The sequence below is a fragment of the Mus caroli genome, unplaced genomic scaffold (genome assembly GCF_978045245.1).
Source record: "Mus caroli unplaced genomic scaffold, Mus_caroli_1 scaffold_6, whole genome shotgun sequence".
NCBI classification, from domain to species: Eukaryota; Metazoa; Chordata; class Mammalia; order Rodentia; family Muridae; genus Mus; species Mus caroli.
Window position 1 is genome coordinate 10,507,037 of NW_028227261.1, and position 20,221 is coordinate 10,527,257.

Sequence of the window (20,221 nt, forward strand, 5' to 3'; positions counted from 1 at the left end):
TAGCTGTCTCATGAGAGGCTCTATTAGTGCCTGACAAATACAGAAGTGGGTGCTCACAGTCATCCATTGGACAGTGCAGAGGGTCCCCAATGAAAGAGCTAGAGAAAGTACCCAAAGACCTGATGGGGTTTACAGCCCCATAGTAGGAACAACAATAGGAACTAACCAGTATCCCTAGAGCTCCCTGAAACTAAACCACCAACCGAAAAACAAAACAAAACAAAAAACCAAAACCCAAAAAACAACAACAACAAAAAAAACCAAAACATATTGTGGGACTCATGGCTCTCTAGCTGCATATGTGGGTGATGATGGCCTAGTCGATCATCAATGGGAGGAGAGGCCCTTGGCCTGTGAAAAAGGCCTGTGAAAGTTCTATGCCAGAGTATAGGGGAACACTAGGGCCAGGAAACAGGAGAGGATGGGTTCTTTAGAATGGGGAGGGGGAGAGGATAGAGGATTTTTGGAGAGGATGCTAGGAAAGGGATTAACATTTGAAATGTAAATAAAGAAAATATCTAATACAAAATGGAAAAAAAAGGATGGAATAATGACTTTCCTGCCTTTTCTGGACTGTTAGGTTTAGTTTCAAGTCTCTTTCCATTTGTTTTCTGAGGTGTGTTTCTTCTCTTCTTACATTCTAGAAAGCTTTTATAGTGAGTGGTATTAGATTTTCCACAGGACCTTAAAAGTAACTTGTATTTTCCTATTATAATTGTAGTCTGGGAGGCTTACTGCCTCCGTCTACTTACCTTGGCCTAGTCCTAGAAGCCTCTAGCCGCTAAACAATCTTATCTGGTCATAGAGTGTTTTCACCCTCAGAAATTTCCTGCTGAATAAGCTCCCCTTTGTTTGTTCATTTCAACTCTTGTTTTTTTTTTTGTTTTTTTGTTTTTTTTGTTTTTTGTTTTGGTTTCGAGACAGGGTTTCTCTGTGTAGAGTCCTGGGTGCCCTGGAACTCATTCTGCAGACCAGGCTGCCCTCGAACTCAGAAATATGCTGGGATTAAAGGCATGTGCCACCACTGCCTGACCTCTTTTCAACTCTTTTTTTTTTTTTTTAAAGATTTATTTATTTATTTATTTATTATATGTAAGTACACTGTAGCTGTCTTCAGACACTCCAGAAGAGGGCGCCAGATCTCGTTGCGGATGGTTGTGAGCCACCATGTGGTTGCTGGGATTTGAACTCTGGACCTTCGGAAGAGCAGTCGGGTGCTCTTACCCACTGAGCCATCTCACCAGCCCTCATTTCAACTCTTAACTGTCTGGTTCAACTCACTGTTCAGGCTTAAACTACTCTCCCAGGTGACTCATTCAGCTTGGTTCTTCTCTCAGACACAGAATTGCTCTGCTTGGCCTTAAATTAACTGTAGCAATCTTTTTTAAATCTTCTGGCTCCTTCTCTTTCTCCTGCTCATTCTGTCTTTACCTGTGCCTAGCATGATCTCTCTTCAGCCTGAGTCTGTAAAACTCTCCCAGTAAAACTGTGTCCTTCTCCTTCTCTGTGGCTGTACTCTCTCAATTGTACTGTACTGCTGCCCATGCACTCTACTGTATTCCTTTACCATTCTCTTCTTCCTGTACTGTCCCTCTCTTCCTCAAGTAGCTTACCCCCTCCTCTCTCACCTCAGGAGTGTTGGACATATCCTGTTCTCTAAGATCTTTCTCTAATATTTCACATGTTCTGCCATTCAATTTGATAATACTTTAAAAATGTGAACCTCCTTCTTCTTAGTAAATGTACTTTTGTTGTTTGGGATTGAAGTGAATCCTAAAGGCTTGCTTGTATTCCAACCACAGTGAGGAAAGTTGTGTGCCTTGTACTGGACCACACCCTAAGTCGGAACAGCCTTGAATATCCCTATACAATATGATGTCATTTTAGTTTGGCAGAATTCTTCTTCTTGGACTGAAAACTGAGATTCACAAATAATAGACTTAATTATGTAGATAGCTGTGTTCTTTATTGTGACTTTTACCAAGATTTTTATTGTGAACTTCTTTGATGATAGGTCAATGAAAATCTGTTCTTTGTGAGATTGCATTCCTTAGCATTTGCAATCTTGAAGGTTTGCGGGCATTGTGAATGGCAAAATCTGGTTCATATTGTTCTCCATTCCTTGTATGGGAGAGAGCTTTACTATGTTGTACATGAGGAATATTTCCTACTTTTCCTATATTCATTCATTCATTCTTCACAATAAATGTCTTATTTCCTGAGATCTCATGAAAATTTTATGTCTTATTCTTTTGTGCATATTTTCATTAGTTTATTTCCTATGTAGTTTTTTGAGTAAAAAAGGTGTCTTAATATATTACTATGTTCAAATGTATGTTTTACACTGTCAATAGTTGTAGCCACTTTTCTGGATTTCACATTAAAATGCCAGTTATTTTCTCTCAGGGCTTGAAAAATATGATTCCATGTTCTTCTTTTTTTTTTTAAGATTTATTTATTTATTATATGTGAGTACACTGTAGCTGTCTTAAGACACACCAGAAGAGGGCTTCAGATCTCGTTATGGATGGTTGTGAGCCACCATGTGGTTGCTGGGATTTGAACTCCGGACCTTTGGAAGAGCAGTCGGGTGCTCTTACCCACTGAGCCATCTCACCAGCCCCCTCCATGTTCTTCTGATTTTAATGTATGGATAAATATTTAGTACTACTGTATGCTAATATAATCATCTCTTTTAATGGTAAGGGATAGGAAAAGACAGCTTTAAAGAGATAAACATTGTTACAGCACTTAGATGTGACAATAGGAAGATACAAGTGGGAGTACAGGAATCCAGTATTTAAGAGACTTTCCTAGGAAATGCTAGACTAGAATGCTATGGCCTTCTAGTACTCACAAGTCCCAATGTCTGAACACTGCATGTTGCTATTTGAATTTATCTACTTTGAAAAGTTTGTGAAAGCCAGGCGTGGTGGCGCATGCCTTTAATCCCAGCACTCGGGAGGCAGAGGCAGGCGGATTTCTAAGTTCGAGCCCAGCATGGTCTACAGAGTGAGTTCCAGGACAGCCAGGGCTACACAGAGAAACCCTGTCTCGAAAAAAACCAACAAAAAGGAAGGTCGTGAAGAAACAAGTGATAGTAAACTGACTGGAAGGCTCAAGCATGTGGAATTGTGTCTATTCAGAATCAGGTGTGTATTTGAGGAAATGTCGGTTGCAAGATTTAAAGTCGAAGCCCTAGTGTTCATATTGACTTCATGGTGGAAGTAGGTATTCCATGGGTTATTCTTCCCATTCTAGAATGAGCTCTTGTTCAGTCTCCATGAAATGGAAGATGTGCTTTTCCTGTTATACAATTAGACAAAACAATTCCAGGACACACATTTATTTTATGTATTTCTTACTTTTGAATTTAAAGTACAGCATCTGTCACTGGAGCAGAAATTTATGGTCTGTTGTTGGTAGAAATGACAACGATACTCAGCCTGTATGTCACAGGTAAGAGTCATGAAGTGACATACTTTGAAAAATGTCCTCATTTCTCCCTGAAAATTCATGTGTTCCTATGCCCATTTTTATTACACACTTATGCTGTCTGCAAATGCCCAGGGCATCAAGTTTTGAGTATTGTAAATTTATGACAGCAATGTGTTTTTCCCTGCATCTCCAATTTCTGTTTTACAGAAATTCCTGTTGTCAGTAAATTTTCCATCACATGGATTAGGGATTATACTCATTTTATGCATATTACAATTGTTAGAATATTCACAGAGAAACATTCTGGTAGAGGATTTGCATTACCTGGTTTCTTTGGTATTGCAGATATTACAAAGCTCCTAGAGTTTACTCTAATCTGTGCTAACTAAATCCCCTAGTGCTTGCTTTTTCAGGTGAATGGCCTTTGCACATGAAGTGTCCCAGAGTGCTTACACAGTTACCATCTCTTCTATCTCTGTCTCATCCCTTGTTATTCATGTTTTCATCCTATCCTTGTGTTTCATGTATGTTCTGAGGAAGGTTTTGGATGGGTATCCATGCTGTCATATATTCATAATTCTATGTTCCATGGTAAATGACAGCATGGATTTCTATAACTCCACTTCCTCCTACTTTTACAGTGTTGCCTTTACCCCACTGCTGGCTTTTTATTCAGCTCTCTCTGAATTGGCAGTTTTCCTTTACAAACCATGTTTGTCTGACTTAGGCTGAAAGCACCAACAATTTAAATGTTTCCGTATTTCTACATATAGCAGTATGTCAGTTATAAATTCACTTTTCAGACTGTGATCTTTAGAGCAACTTTTGACCAGCTTCCAGTGCCATGTCTGTATTTCCTTTGTAGGTTGACCTCAGTTCAAACCAGTAAAGTTTCTGTTACCTACCTGTCACTACTGCGCTGGTCAACATACATTGATAGGTTGGTATTACAGCACAAAGGTCAGCATCTAGGGAGAACCATTAATGACAATTTACACCCATCAACCTACAGAGCCCCCTTTAGCAGTTTGTATGCTAAACCAGCACATCCAAGATGCTTTTAGGCACTGAGTGGTCTTCTCACTTATCTGATTATTCTTTAGGAATGTATAAATCCAAATCATATATATATATTTTTCTTGTATTATTGTATAGCATGTTAAGTGTTTTATCAGATTGGATTATTTTCTTGGGATACTTGCATGTCTTGAGTTGAAGAATTATATTTCTTGTAATTTGAGAAAAATTGTCTTCCTCATATCCTTATTTGAACACTGAAAACATTCTAAGTCTTACTTGCTCTGTGTAAGCACTGCTGTACTGTGATAAGTTATTGTGGAGGCTTTGCACATCCTTGTCTGTCTACTGAGTAGAGTAGAATGATGACAGCTGTCTTCAGTTTGTGTAGTGATAATCTTAGGATGTTGGCTATTATCCTCATTAGACTCAGTAATGTTCCTTCTGTTCCACATTCTTCAGAGCTTTCATAGTGATCCACTGTGATATTTTGCCCTAGGCCTTTCATAGCTATATTGACATATATCTATCAGTGAGCTTTCTCCCACTGATTGTACATAATTTATGCCTTGAGTTGTTTGGTTTGTGCTTGTTGAAACAGTTTTGAGTCACTATCATGAAATCAAGTTGAGTTAACTTTCTGCATCTATTAGAGAGAAACATTTTAAAAGTTACCCTGGTGCACCCATACTGTTATTATTTTCTGTGTGCATGTTTTCGTGGTTATTTGCTTTTGGACCCAGGTAAGGTCAGCTTTGTGTGATGGCTGTACCATATTCCCCTTCTTTCTGTGTTCTGCACTTTCTGGTCAAATTTCTTGTGGGATTTTTCAGAAGAAATTTGTGAATTTGGTGCAGCATTTGATTATTCCTGAGAAAGTGCTAGAAGGAACACTGAGAGCCTGGGTTTCTGCACTTGATTATTCCCTGGCCTAGTGTTTATTGTTCCTAGGAAATCAATATTTCCCTTGTCAATTCTCATTCATTTTCTGACATTCCATGGTACTCGATAATCTGCTTTTTCTCATTGTCAATCTATACTTTTGAGGCCGGGGCGTTGAAAGAGATCATTCTTATACCTGTTAAATGCCAAGAGAAATATTTGACATGAGAGAAATATAAGGTCAATGAAATACATAAAAAGCACTAAATATTTGCTGATATCATGGTCATGACAACTTTCTTCTGTAATAGTATCTCCATGTTCAGAATGAATTCTTTTTTTTTTTTTTTTTTTTTTAGTTTATCGAGACAGGGTTTCACTGTGTAGCCCTGGCTGTTCTGGAACTCACTCTGTAGACCAGGCTGGTCTTGAACTCAGAGATCCACCTGCCTCTGCCTCCAGAGTGCTGGGATTAAAGGCATGTGCCACCATGCCCGGCCCAAGTGAATTCTTATGTTTTTATTTATGCAAAAACATATTTATGTATTTGTGCATATATGTGTTTGTATGTGTATTGGTATGTATGCCAGGAGACCATTATCACACATTCTGTCTTTCATGTGAACCTTCCTACAAGAGTGGTGGCCAGAGATGAAATCTGTAACAAACAGCTAGGCTCTGAAGAGTGTCATTGTATTCATATTTATTACTGATTGGGAACCTGAGAACTGCCTGGAACAATGCCACAATGCAGATACATGCTTATTCAGGAAGATGTTCTGTGATAGTATTTTAACAGATTTGATATAAGGAGGGAATCGTTCCAAGGGCATTACCCTCAAATGATTCATTTTATCCCTGTGTATATATATTCTCCCTGGCAGCCGTCAGTGAGTTTCTACCATGTCTCCTCCTTGATTTTGTATGTCAATATATTTTATGCAATATGCTCTCAGCATAAAATATATTCATAGTAACACTATTCATAAAATTGCATATAGAAGTTATATACAAGTCAATTGTCATTTTTACACTAAAGACCCTTAACTTGATGTTTTAAATAAAGTTTCTAAAATTTTCTCTGCACCCCATCCCATCCCTCCTCCCCACCCTACCAAGAGGATGTCCCCACACCTCACCATTCCACCAGGCCTCCCCAATCCCTGGCACTTCAAGTCTCTGGAGGATTAGGTGATTGTTCTTTCACTGAGGTCAGACCAGGGAGTCATCCACTGTTTATTTGTCATGGTCATCATGTCAGCTGCTGTTTGCTGCCTGGTTGTTGGCCCCTTTTCTGAGAGATCTTGGGGAGTCCAGTTCAGTTGAGACTGCTGGCATATGGATGGGGCCACCCTCCTCCTCAGCTTCTTCTGGCCTTTCCCCAATTCAACCACAGGGGTCATTGGCTTCCATCCATTGGTTGGGTGCTAGAATCTGCATCTGACTCACCTGCTTGTTGAACCTCTTAGAGTGCAGCCATGCCAAGTTCCTGTCTATAAGCACACCACAGTATGAGTAACAGTGTCACTGCCCTTTGCCTCCCCTTGATATGGATCCTAATTTGGGCCTGCCCATGGCCCTCCTTTCTCTCCTGTGCTTTTGCAGTTTTGTCCCTGGATATCCTTCAAACAGGAACAATTCTGGATCAGAGGTTTTGTGTATAGGATTGCAACTCCATCACTCCACTTGATGCCTGTACCTCCACTGGAGGTGGACTCTACAAGTTCCCCCTCTCCACTGTAGAGCACTTTATCCAAGGTCTCTCCCTTTGAGTCCTGGGAGTCTCTCACCTCCTAGGTCTTTGGAACATGTGACATGGACCTCCACAGCCTACCTCCTGAGGCTGTCTATTTCCATTTTTTTAACTGGTTCTCGGGGCTTCTGTCCTCCCTCCATCCCTCATAATGCCTGATCATGTTTCCCCTTCTCCTATTTGTCCCTGCTCCCACTCAAGTCCCTCCCTCTTTCTTCCCCCCATGACTGCTTTCTTCTCTCTCCCAATTGGGATTGAGACATTCTCACTTGGTTCCTTGAGCTTTTAACCCTTTTTAGTCATTTACGTTGTATTATATACTTTTTTGGGCTTATATCTATTTATTAGTGTGTACATGCTATGCATGTCCTTTTTTGGTCTGAGTTACCTCACTCAGGATGGAATTTTATAGTTCAGTCCATTTTCCTCCAAAGCTCCTGATGTCATTGTTCCTAATAGATGAATAATACTCCATTGTGTGAATGAACCATGTTTCAGTATCGATTCTTCCATTGTGGGGCATCTGGGTTGTTTCCAGCTCCTGACTATCACAAATAAGGCCACTCTGAACATAGTGGAACACAAGCCTCTGTGTCATGGTGGGGCATCTTTTGTGTACATGCCCAAGAGTGGTATAGCTGGGTTTTAAGGTATATCTATTTCCAATTTTCTGAGGAATTTCCAGATTGATTTCCAGAATAGTTGACCAGTTTTCAATTCCACAAGCAATGGAGGATTGGTCTTCTTTCTCCACATCTTGGTCAGCATGTGCTGTCACCTGAGTTTTGGATCTTAGCCATTCTGATTGGTGGAAGGTGGAATCACAGTGTTGCTTTGATTTATATTTTTCTGATCACTAAGGACTTTGAACATATCTTTTGAAGTTTCTTAGCCTTCCACAGTTGCTCCATTGTGAATTCTCTGTTTAGGTATCTACCCCATGTTTTGATTGGGTTGTTTGGTTTCTTGGTGGTTAGCTTCTTGAGTCCTTTATATATATTGGATATTAGCCCTGTATCAAGTGTGGGGATAGAGAAGAATTTTTTCCCAATCTGTAGGTTGCCACTTTGTCCTATTTACTATGAACTTTGCCTTACAAAAGCTTTCTAGTTTCATGAGGTCCCATTTGTCAATTTGTGATCTTAGAGCCTGAGCCATTGGAGTTCTTTTTAGGAAATTTCCCCCTGTGACAGTAAGTTTGAGGCTCTTTCCCAGTTTATCTTCTTTTTTTTTTTTAAGATTTTATTTATTATATCTAAGTACACTGTAGCTGTCTTCAGATTCACCAGAAGAGGGTGTCAGATCTCATTATGGGTGGTTGTGAGCCACCATGTGGTTGCTGGGATTTGAATTCAGGGTCTTTGGAAGAGCAGTCGGTGCTCTTAACTTCCGAGCCATCTCTCCAGCCACCCCCCACCTTTATCTTCTATTTCCTTGATTGTATCTTGTTTTATGTTGATTCCTTGATCCACTTGAACTTGAGCTTTGTGCAAGGTGACAAATGTGGATCTATTTTCATTTTTCTACATACAGACTGCTTGTTAGACCAGCACTGGTTATTGAAGATGTTTTCTTTTTTTCCATTATATATATTTTGGCTTCTTTGTCAAAGATCAATTGTCTGTAAGTGTGTGGTTTAATTTCTGGGCCTTAAGTTCTATCCATTGATCAACCTGTCTGTCTCTGTACCAGTACATGCAGTTTTTATCACTATTGCTCTCTAGTAACCTGTAACGTTTACAAAAAGAAATGAAGTACACTGATTTTTAAACATAGCAGCTCCTGTGTAGTTTGCTTGTGTGTGCTTTCTGGTTGCTAAATCTAGATATAGAGGCTAGTTTTAAGTGAAAAATTAGCTTTCTGTTTTTCAACTCCTTCACAGACTAAGTTTGGCTGCCTGGAAATATCTCTGTTGATAGATCTTGTACACATAGGTGTGTCTTGCTCTGTCTCCTAAATCCCGGTGTTAAAGATGTGTCCCATGATACCTGGACCTAACATTTTCCTCATTAGAACTTGATCTGTTCTAGGTTGTTCTTGGACTTTGAAACCTGCCTGCACTTTCAAACTCAAACCAGATTCTTAAGTGGGTCAAATTTTGTCTGAGATCATCACTCTCTCACTTCCTGGTACTCCTTTATTCCTCACACCATGAGTCTTGTTTTTTAAACCATCCCTTCCCCTTTACTGACTCATTAGTGTAGCTACCTCTGTAATTTTAGGTACTTGGAGCCCCTTATACACATCATATTGCATGTTTATATTTTGCATAGTTGAGAAATTTTGGGCAGTGGGTGCGGGGTATTAAAGGGGAATCCCCTGTCTCACCAGAGCTCCAGTGCTTTGGGCAAGTGGACAGCACTCTCTATGAGGCCCAGTTGGGTGTCTGGCTGTGGGAAGCCATGGATCTCCAGTCTGCAGGGGTAGAGAGGGAGCAGTTTGTTGTTTCTGGGCCTCACAGAGGCCACAGACAACAGGTCCTCTGTCATGGACATCCCAGATGTCACTGTATGTTGTGGAAGAGCTGAGAACAAAGTGAGGGCCCTGGGGATAACTGGGTCATCCTGGGGGCTGAAGGGAGAAGGAAGCAGGGGTATAAGGCACTCAGTGTTTCCCAGGATGTGAGAGTCTTTAGTCTGGTCTGGTGACAGGAAACACTGAGAGGCTTTGCTGCAGGAGGTGACACGTGGCTCTTTAGGGTCAGGCCTATTCCAATCATTGAAGAACAGCGGGTCTTGATGAGCAGAGAGATGGTCCCTGGTTTTAAAGTGTTTACTGTAGAAAGTCAGAAAGTGGAAGAAGAGTAGGGAAGTAGAAGCCAGCCATGGCCATGTGGAGAGAGGGAGGAGAGGATAGGGAGGAGGAGAGCTAGAGATGAGAATTAAGAGATTTAAGAGTTTAAGGAGAGAGAGAGGAGGGGCCAAACAGCCCCTTTTATAGCGGGCTGGGTTACCTACCTAGCTGTTGCAGTATACTGTGGGGAGGAGCATACTTGGCTATTGTCAGGTAACTGTGAGGGTGCAGTTTAGCCAGAATGCCAGGGACTTGGGACATTGTCAGTATGACAGATAGTCACAGGATTATTGAGTTGTGGGTTCCGTGTTGTCAGACACCTGTGTCTGGGAACGTAGCTCACTGTTCTATCCCTTGTAGAGTTTTCTACTGGGTCTCCAAAGTAAGCTTTGCTCAATTAGAACACAGGCTGCCTTTCACAGTCCCACAGAGAAAAGCTCTAAAGAATAGCTTTTATTTTAAATTATATAATCTTCAACTCATGTTTTCATAGTTCTTTCCCACAGCCTTAAGGGCTGACCTGAAGGCCATAGCATTACCATTTTTCTGAGGAATAACAGACAAATTTTTGCTTCATGGAATCTTACTGTTTCTGGTTATGTAGACATAAACCTTGGCAGGGAGAACATTCCCCAATAACATAGGCAGGGAATACAAGCCTTATGCCTACAGGAGCCATCTGAACCTGAGAAATCTCACATACTGTTGAACCTACTCCATTCGATTTCTATGACAGACCTGGCCGTCAGACTTTTACTGTTGAACCTACTCCATTCGATTTCTATGACAGACCTGGCAGACAGACTTTTATTTATTTCTTTAAACTTTTATTTAACTATAGGTGTGTTCTTCTGTATATTTTTCTATGCCCTGCATGCCTATATGAGACCAGTGGAGCCCAGAAGTCATCACAAAATGCATCACACAGGATTCAGACAAAAATCATACCTTGTTTTGTGTGTAGAAAGAAAGAATTAGTCTGTGTTTCTTTTCATGAACAGCAAGTGCCCTTTACCCCTGAGTCATCTCTCCAGCCCAGAGGTTTACATTTCTGCTACAGTTTTATGATAGAACCTGAATATAACCCTGAGTTCTATTTTTTATTAAAAAATGAAGGAAGAGTCAGAAATAATAGTAATCTGTGCCATCCATAATCATGTTAGATGAATGAGCTCAAATAATAAAGATAAGAATAGTGATCAAGTCAAAGAATCATAAATGGTTCTGATCCTTGTAGCCTATAATCATGTTAGATTAGTAAGCTCAAATGATAAAGCAAAGAATATTTCTGGAGTCAAAAGACTCAGACTTCAAGTTGGAAAGTCATAGATTTATGAACAATAATGTATCCATAATTAATGAAGAATGAGTATAATTCTTATACAACTTAAAACCTTCCTTTCCGTTATAAAATAGCACTCTACATTATCATTGTGTTGTCACATAACCCATTTATTTACTCTTATACTTCTAACTATTCTGAAGGTAAACCTGTGTGGAATTTATGAAATTATTATCTGTTTTACTTTTGTCATGTATTAGAAAATGGTGCATAATATTAATGCTACAAAATGGTTTTTTGGTTTTTTTTTTTGGTTTTTTGAGATAGGGTTTCTCTGTATAGCCCTGGCTGTCCTGTAACTCACTCTGTAGACCAGGCTGACCTCCAACTCAGAAATCCTCCTGCCTCTGCCTCCTGAGTGCTGAAATTAAAGGCATGAGCCACCACGACCGGCTTAATATTTTTATTTATTTCACTAAATATTCTCAAATTAATTCTTCAATACATATTTCAATTCTTCATGAAAATATGCTTATGGAATTGTATCACAAGGTATATTATTCTATGTCTTGCTTCTAATGGCCATTTTATACTCTGATTTTACAGTTTTATCTGCTTAGATACAAAGAAAATTATTTCTTTTAAGTAATCCTTGAATTTTGACCCCCATACTCTATTTCTTTGGTCTAGATAGGATATAGCATTGTATATAGGCCTTCAAATCTCAACTGAGCATTTTAGAATAGAGTCTGGCTGTTGACACCCAACTGCATACAGGATAGATACAGGGTCCACATTTGATCAAAGCTGACAGTTGTAGATATTTTTAGTCACCATCATTTATGATCTGAGATGTGATACTGTGATCAATATTGTTATTTAAAAAGTGTTCTTAAAGATGTCTATTAAGTGTTCTTAAAGATATTCCTGCATCCAGACCTCAAATGTGTACTTTATTATATCTCAATATTTGCTGAATGTGAGGCCATTATGTCACCTACTTTTTACTAAAAGTAGAGACACAATATAGACTATGATGATTTTAGATGATATTTCTTAAAATGGCGTCATAATTCTTATGACCTAACATATATTCTGTTCTTGATTAGCTTTCAGAATATGACATGATTTGTTTTTTCCTCTAAAAGGGAACCTTAAATCCAATCATAATATGTTTTTCTATATTGTCGTCTGCTGCTTTCCTAAAGCACCATGATCAAGGAAAGTAATAGAAGAAAAAGACCACGTTGGGTAATGCTTTCAGAGGATAACCATCCACCATGGTAAGGAGGCCTGACAGCAAATAACCATGTTTTTGAAATAGACAGCTGAGAGATCACATCCTCACCTCCAGTCACTAAGGAGGAAGAGAGAACTAAGATGGCTTTGGTCTATTCTTTTTCTCAGAGCCTACCACCAGTGTCATTCTTTATTCAGTAAGGTTCCACAGCTAAATTTTTGAAAACATTGTGACCAACTGGGGTTCCAACTTCAAAAGTGAGACATATTCATTCAGAACTATATCAGCAGTCTTATAACATCCTTTCAAATTTTATCCAGTTTTGATATCAACATAGTAAATATAACTTTAATTTCTCGTTTGGGTTTCCTGTTTGGTTAGTTAGTTAGTTAGTTAGTTAGTTTGTGAGACAGAGTCTCACTCTGCAGACTTGACTCTCATGTATCCTGATATAGAGACAAGAATGGCTTCTAGCTCACATAAATTTGCCTACCTGTGCACCCTGAGTGCTAGGATGAAAGACTTCCCCCACTGTATTAGGCTTGAATCAAACATTTATCTTTTAATATTTCTGCTAACATGCAACAAAAATTTTGCTCATTTGTGTCACCTATGACTTACTTGATTGAGCTAGCTCCTTCAGCTTCCATTGGAACATTGATGTTTGTCTTCTGCATGCTCTATCTTTGTGAATTGGCCTGCCATTGAGTTACCATCCGCCTTAGAGTTCATTTCTCATTTCATTCAGATTGAGGATTCCTTAGATGTTTATATGTCTGGATGCAATGTCAACATCCTGCATTATCAAAATTATTTCCTTAGCCACTTGCAGGAGTTCTCTTGTCTTTCATTCAGCTAGTTCCTGTCCTCTTTGAGTTCCTGTGCTTGTTGCCTCTTTATGTCCGTTGACCTCATTGAATGGTGTTCAAATTGTATTTTTTGTTCTGCTTCTTGAGTTTGTTTCATCATTCTTCTTGTCATGAGCAATGATATTGCATTTGTGATTTGGGGTAGGTAAGTTCTATCACCATTGTCAAATTGTTTTAGTTCCAGCCTCTCAGTTTCCTTTTGCTGTGTGGCATTAGGTCAGTTGGCAGGGATATCCATCTGAGATGTTATGGTTAATCATTGAAAATCTGAGATGGTGGACAGGAACTTGGTTACAGCTTCTTACTAAGTCCAGTTCTGTTCTATGCACGTAGCAAACATGCGTTGTTGTAGAGCATGCCTCAAACATTCTGGCAGCTATTTGGAAGTCTGCTTGAGCCTGAGTGGGAAGAATAGGTCTGGGTGTGCTGTATAAAATTGTTTTGGTGAATTTCCTAGCCTGGGCGGAGTTAGAGATGAAACATAACCTCAAGCACAGACATTTTGGGTTGTGCTTGTGGAGTCTCTTTGCCCTCAAAGTCTTGAGGGACTTAAAAAAGAATCTCTCCTGAGGAACCTCCAGGATCTTCAAGCCCTGCCTCTGTCTCCAGAGTGTAGCGAATCAAATCCTGAGTCTCTATGCCTAGTTTTGTATTCATTACCAGGATTCCTTATCAAACTTTGTTCATATGCTGTGTATGAATGAATTTTGTGTTAGACAGCTTACAGTGAAATTCTGAAAGTATAAAAAACATTTCATGGGAAAGCGAGAGCCAGAAGGGCACTGGGAAACTCTGTTCTTTGCAGAGGAAAATCAACTAAATGTGGGCAAAAAAGATCCTAAGAAGCTGAGAGGCAAAATGTCCTCATATGCATTCTTTTTGCAAACCTTCTGGGTGTAGCACAAGAAGAAGCACCCGGATGCTTCTTCAACTTTTCAGAGTTCTCTGAGAAGTGCTCAGAGAGGTGGGATACCATGACTGCTAAAGAAAAGGGGAAATTTGAAGATATGGGGAAGGCTGACAAGGCTCGTTATGAAAGAGAAATGAAAACCTACATCTCCCCCAAGGGGAGACCAAAAAGAAGTTCAAGGACCCCAATGCACCCAAGAGGCCTCCTTCGGCCTTCTTCTTGTTCCATTCTGAGTACTGCCTCAAAATCAAAGGTGAGTATCCTGCCTTATCCATTGGTGATGTTGCAAAGAAACTAGGAGAGATGTGGAACAACACTGAAGTGTGTGACAAGCAGCCGTACAAGAAGAAGGGTGCCAAACTGAAGGAGAAGTATGAGAAGGATATTGTTGCCTACAGAGCTAAAGGAAAACCTGATGCAGTGAAAATGGGGGTGGTCAAGGCTGAAAAGAGCAAGAAAAAGGAGGAGGAGTATGAAGAGGAGGATGAAGAGGAGGAAGAGGAAGAAAAGTTAGATGAGGATGAAGAATATGATGAATAAGTTGGTTTTAGCAGCTTTATTTTCTTGTCTATAAAGCATTTAACCCCCTGTACACAACTTACTCCTTTTAAAGAAAAAATTGAAATGTAAGGCTGTGTAATATTTGTTTTTAAACGGTACAGTGTCTTTTTTTGTATAGTTAACACTACCGAATGTGTCTTTAGATAGCCCTGTCCTGGTGGTATTTTCAATAGCCACTAACCTTGCCTGGTACAGTCTGGGGGTTGTAAATTGACATGGAAATTTAAAGCATTTTATGGTTGGTGCACAGCACGTATTAGTTATATATGGGTTCAGTAGTTTGGGGTTTTTTTTCTTTTGGTTTTATTTTTGTATTTAATTTTTTTTATCTTCAGTTGTGTCTGATGCAGTTTATACAAAGATAACTGTTGTTCTGTTAACTGAATACCACTCTGTAATTAAAAAAAATTGCGGCTGTTTTGTTGACATTCTGAATGCTTTTAAGTAAATACATTTTTTTATTAGTATTGTTGTCCTTTTCATAGGTCTGAAAGTTTTCTTCCCAAGGGGCAGCTAGTCTTTTGCTTTTGCCCATTTTGGGTCACATGGATTACTACAGTGTGTATCTTTTCATCTAGTTAGCTGGAAGAGAGCTTTGGTCCACAGACCCTGCTATTGTGGTAGGGGTAACATTTTCATCCATAGTTGAAGAATCTCCTAAATCGTCATCAGTTGGATAAGAGATATTATATAACCTACTTGGCAAAGCAAGGAGTGGTCAATTCTGTCACACCGTGGGATTATTAGAATCAAGCAATCTGAAAGTCTGTCCTCGAACACTAATAGAAAAGTATGTTCTAATCCTTACAGGAGCACTCTCCTTTAACTGCCATTACTGTGTATATTTTGCAGTTTCCCCTACTAAAGAAGACCTGAGAATTTATCCTCAAAAGTACGAGCTTAAAATACAAGACTGTCGTACTATTTGTTGACCTTAGTCCCAGCGAAGGCTATCACAAGAATGCTGGCTGTAATGCCTTTGCCCATCTATCTAAATACGGATTGCTCAGGAAACTTGACTGTTTAAAGGTGTTTTTAATTAGTTGAGTCAGCTTTTAAAATTATGCCACATTTAATATGAAGGGTACATTTTCCTATATTGTGGTTTGTCCCTTTATAAATCAGATATAAGGGAAGAGGATAAACTTTGCATAATAGTAGCAGTGGCCCAATCCAATTGCTTTTTCTTTATAAAATCCAACCTCATTAATTAATCATGTTTAATCTGCAACATTTTGGCAGTTTTGTGGGTTGTTTTTTGAGATTATCATTCTCTTAAAGTGCCAGTGTTTTAAAATAGCGTTCTTGTAATTTTATGTGCTTTTGTGATGGAGTGCTTTTATATAATTCTGACTTGGGTTCTTTATATTTGCATTTGTTAATGTAATTTGAGGAGGAATACTGAACATGAGTCCTGAATGATACTAATAAACTAATAATTACAGAGGTTTAAAAAAAAAAAAAGAAACATTTCAAGGAAGCTATGGTGTTTTTCTTAATGTGTGTCCTTTTAGAAGTTGTTAGACTCCTTTCATTGTTGTTCCATGATTAATTCAGAAACTGAGCAGGGTAAAATATTATCACCATTAACTTAAAGATTCTCTATGCCTCTGAGATTTGAATGATCTCTGATTAGAAGTGGGTCTCATATCCAACCTAAAATGCTACCTAAATATCAGTCTTAATTGTATCGCTCTTAGGAAAGTGTTTCTAGTATTATCAATCTTTTCTCTTTATCTACTGAGAACAGTACTATGTTAGAAATTCAGGTCCTTTCTGAAGATTGTCAATCATGTGTGTGTGTGTGTGTGTGTGTGTGTGTGTATGTGTATATATATATATATATATATATATATATATATATATATATATATACAGAGTGATTCAGGATTTTAAATCATAAATTCTTCAATGTCAAAGAATTTGCCAAGAACAAAGATTCTGCTTGTTTATTAATGCAATCATACCATCATTGAAAAGGTTAAATGAAATATCTTCCTTTTCTATTGTATCTGTTTTCTTTGTGTTTTTCAAATGTTTGTAGCTAGTTGTTTTCTTTCATGGTTTTTTTTTTGTTGTTTTCTTGTTCTCTTATGAATATGAGTGTTAGTCTGCATGCCTGTCTGTGAATCACACATGTGCAGGGTATGCAGAGTATGGAAGAAGGCATTGAATACTCTAGCATGAGAGCTGCCATTTGTGTGTTGTTATGGGACTCCAGTCATCTGGAAGAAGACACAGTGCTCCTAAACAGTAATCCTCACTCCATCCCCTGTAGGTAGATTAGAAATATATTAAGTTCAATTGAGAAGACTGTGAACCTTTGTCTTGTTATGCTGTCTATTTGTTTGATATTTTCTTCTTCCTGAACTAAAAACCAGGATTCACAAATAGTGCAGTTCATTACATACATATATGTTTCATTATATCTGATTTGTCGTAGGGATGTTATAGTGAAGTTTTTGGAGGATTGCTGAATGAAGTAATGATATTTCTGAGATTTTATTCCTCGGGATTTGTAATCTATAAGATGTTTCTTGCATTGTGGGTTTTATATTATATTTCGCATTGTTCTCCATTTTTTATATATATAGCTTTCCTTTGTTGTACTTGAGTTCTATTACATTCATTTATTCCACATAAGAATTTTCTTATTTCCTGTGCACTCATAGAAAATTTATATCTACTTCTTTTGTGCATATTTTCATATATTTATTATCTAAGTTGGTTCTTGACTTAAAAACTTATCTTAATTTACTACATTCATGTGTTCCTTAAACACAGTCAATATGAGTAGCCACTTTTTCAGAAAGTAACACTAGAGTTTGCAGGCGTTTTCATTCAGGGCTTGAAAAATGTCATTCCCTGCTCTACTGATTTTAATCAATGAGTAAGCATTTATTACTACTGTATGGTATCACAATGTAGCCCATTTCGGTGATAAGGAATAGGACAAGACAACTGGAATAAGATGCACATTGTTTCAGCACTTAGATGTGACAATATCTGGGTACATCTGGGAGTTGCAGAACCAAATTTATAGAGACATTCCTCAGGAACACTAGATGAGTGTTGGGAACAAAATAAAAAAGGGGGGCCCTGGGGAAGAACGGAAGGAAAAAGATGCCCACACTCCACCAGAGTTTCCCTATTCTCTGGTCAGTCAGGTGTAGGAGGACTGCTATCTACCCTATTCACTCATCCCTGGGTGGGTATTCCTCTATCCCACTCTTCAGGGGGTGGTCAAGGGGCAGCCCTACCTGGGGACCGCCCCCCCCCAGGCTACTTTGCTAAAGCCAGCAGGGTTGTGGGAGAGAGGGAAGAGGGAAGAATTTCTCAACACTGTCCAGAGTGCCCAGCGGAACTTTAAGGAGCAGAGACTCTATGGTTTAAGAGCTTTATTAGAGAAATTCAGGGGGAAAGAGAGAAGGGTGAGAGAGAGAGAGAGAGAGAGAGGAGAGGAGAGGAGAGGAGGGAGGAGAAGGATAGTAGAGGAGAGGAGAGAACAAAGATAAAGGAGAGAGGAGAGAGAAGACAAAGAGAAAGGGAAAAGAAGAGAGAAGTGAGAGGTGAGAGGACAAAGGAGTGAGAGAGAGCAAGGTGGGGGCTGAGCACACCTTTTTATGGTCTTCACTGTTGCTAGGTAACTGGGGAGGAGTTTAGCCTGAAGGTCAGAAGCTTGGGCCATTGCTTACTTGACTACTGACCATGCTTCTCTTGTGGGGGCTGTGGGAGGTTGTACCTTATGCAGGGGGCAGAGTTCCAGGAGCATGAGGGAACGAACGCCTACCGTTTCATGTAGGTGAATTATGACCATCAGGGTTCAGTAAACTGTGTTTTTTGTTTTTTGGGGTTTTGTTTGTTTGTTTTTTTTTTTTTTTTTTTTTTTTTTTTTTTTTTTTTTTTTTTTGGTTTTTTGAGACAGGGTTTCTCTTTATAGCCCTGGCTGTCCTGGAACTCACTTTGTAAACCAGGTTGGCCTCGAACTCAAAAATCCGCCTGCCTCTGCCTCCCAAGTGCTGGGATTAAAGGCATGCGCCACCATGCCCGGCTTACCATCAGGGTTCAGACCTCAGCTCGACTGAAAACCAGCCTGCAATTCCCCACAGATGAGAAGGTTATGGCCTTGTCTGACCACTACATATAGCTATTTGACCTTTGTCTACTTTAAAAATATTTGATATAGCAAGTGATAGTAAGCCAGGCAGTGGTGGTGCATGCCTTTAATCCCAGCACTTGGGAGGCAGAGGCAGGCGGATTTCTGAGTTCGAGGCCAGCCTGGTCTACAGAGTGAATTCCAGGATAGCCAGGGCTATACAGAGAAACCTTGTCTCCAAAACAACAACAACAACAAAAAACAAAAAGCAAGTGATAGTAAATTAACTGGAAGGCTAAAAAGTGCAGAGTTATGCCTATTCAGAAAAAGGTGTGTATTGGAGGAAATGTCAGTTTCAAGTTTTAAAGTAGAAGCTGTATTTTTTCTGGTGACTTCATGGAGGAAGCATGTAAAACCATGGGTGCACTGGTAGACATACACTGTCAGACAGATTGGTGTTTCAGAACACAGGATAAGCATGTAGGGAGAGCGATCGACTCCTTACGTCTAGCAGACAAGAGAGGTCTTTTATTAGTTTTTGTGTTACAGCAGCATATCCAAGACCTTTTTGGACACTAAGGGGTCTTTTGATATCTCAGATTATTCTTTAGGAATGTATAAAACCAAGTGATATTTTCTTGTATTCTCAGTAGCTTATTAAGTGTATTATCAGATTGGAGTGTTCTCTTTAAATATTTGTAGTTCTTGAGTTGAAGAATTATGTTCCTTGTAATTTGAGAAAACGTACCTTCTCTGTATCCTTATTTGACACATTGAAAACATTCCAGGTCTTATTTGCTGTTTGTAAGCACTACTGCACTGTGAAAAGGTAGTGTGGTGGCTTTGCACATCCTTGTCTCTTTTCTCAAAAAAGGAGTAGAATGATGACAGCTGTCTATACCTTTTGTAATGAGAGGTGTAGGATGTTGGCTAGTATCCTCATTAGACTGAGGAATAATATTCCTTTTGTTCTCACAGTCCCCAGAACTTTCACAGTGGTCCACTGTGATATTTTTCCCCAGGCTTTTTGTAACTGTATGGTCATGGTTATGAGCCTTCTCTCACTGTACATACATTGTGCTATGACTTGTTTTGTTTATGCCTGTTGGAATAGTCTTGCATCTCTGGCATGAAATCAAGTAGAGTTCACTTTCTGCATCCACCAGAAAGATTCTTTTTTCCATGGACATTGATGCACCTTGACTGTTACTTTTTCCTTTGTACATATTTTATGGTCATTTGTTTTGGATCCAAATAAAACCAGCTTTTTGTGATGACTGTACAATATACCCCCTTTTCTGTTTTCTGCAATAGTTTAGTCTCTTTGCAAGATTATTGTGGGATTTTCTAAATCAACTTGTGAATTCTGTGATACATCTA

The 20,221-nt window shown here is 39.1% G+C and overlaps 1 protein-coding gene and 1 pseudogene across 1 annotated transcript in view; one reads left to right on the forward strand and one right to left on the reverse strand.

The window, feature by feature from the left end:
- The window catches only part of LOC147004104 (uncharacterized), a 522,844-nt gene that overhangs the window by 33,309 nt on the left and 469,314 nt on the right, over positions 1 to 20,221 (reverse strand). The gene's annotated exons all lie outside the window — the stretch shown is intronic.
- Positions 14,031 to 14,724, forward strand: LOC147004105 (high mobility group protein B1 pseudogene; annotated as a pseudogene).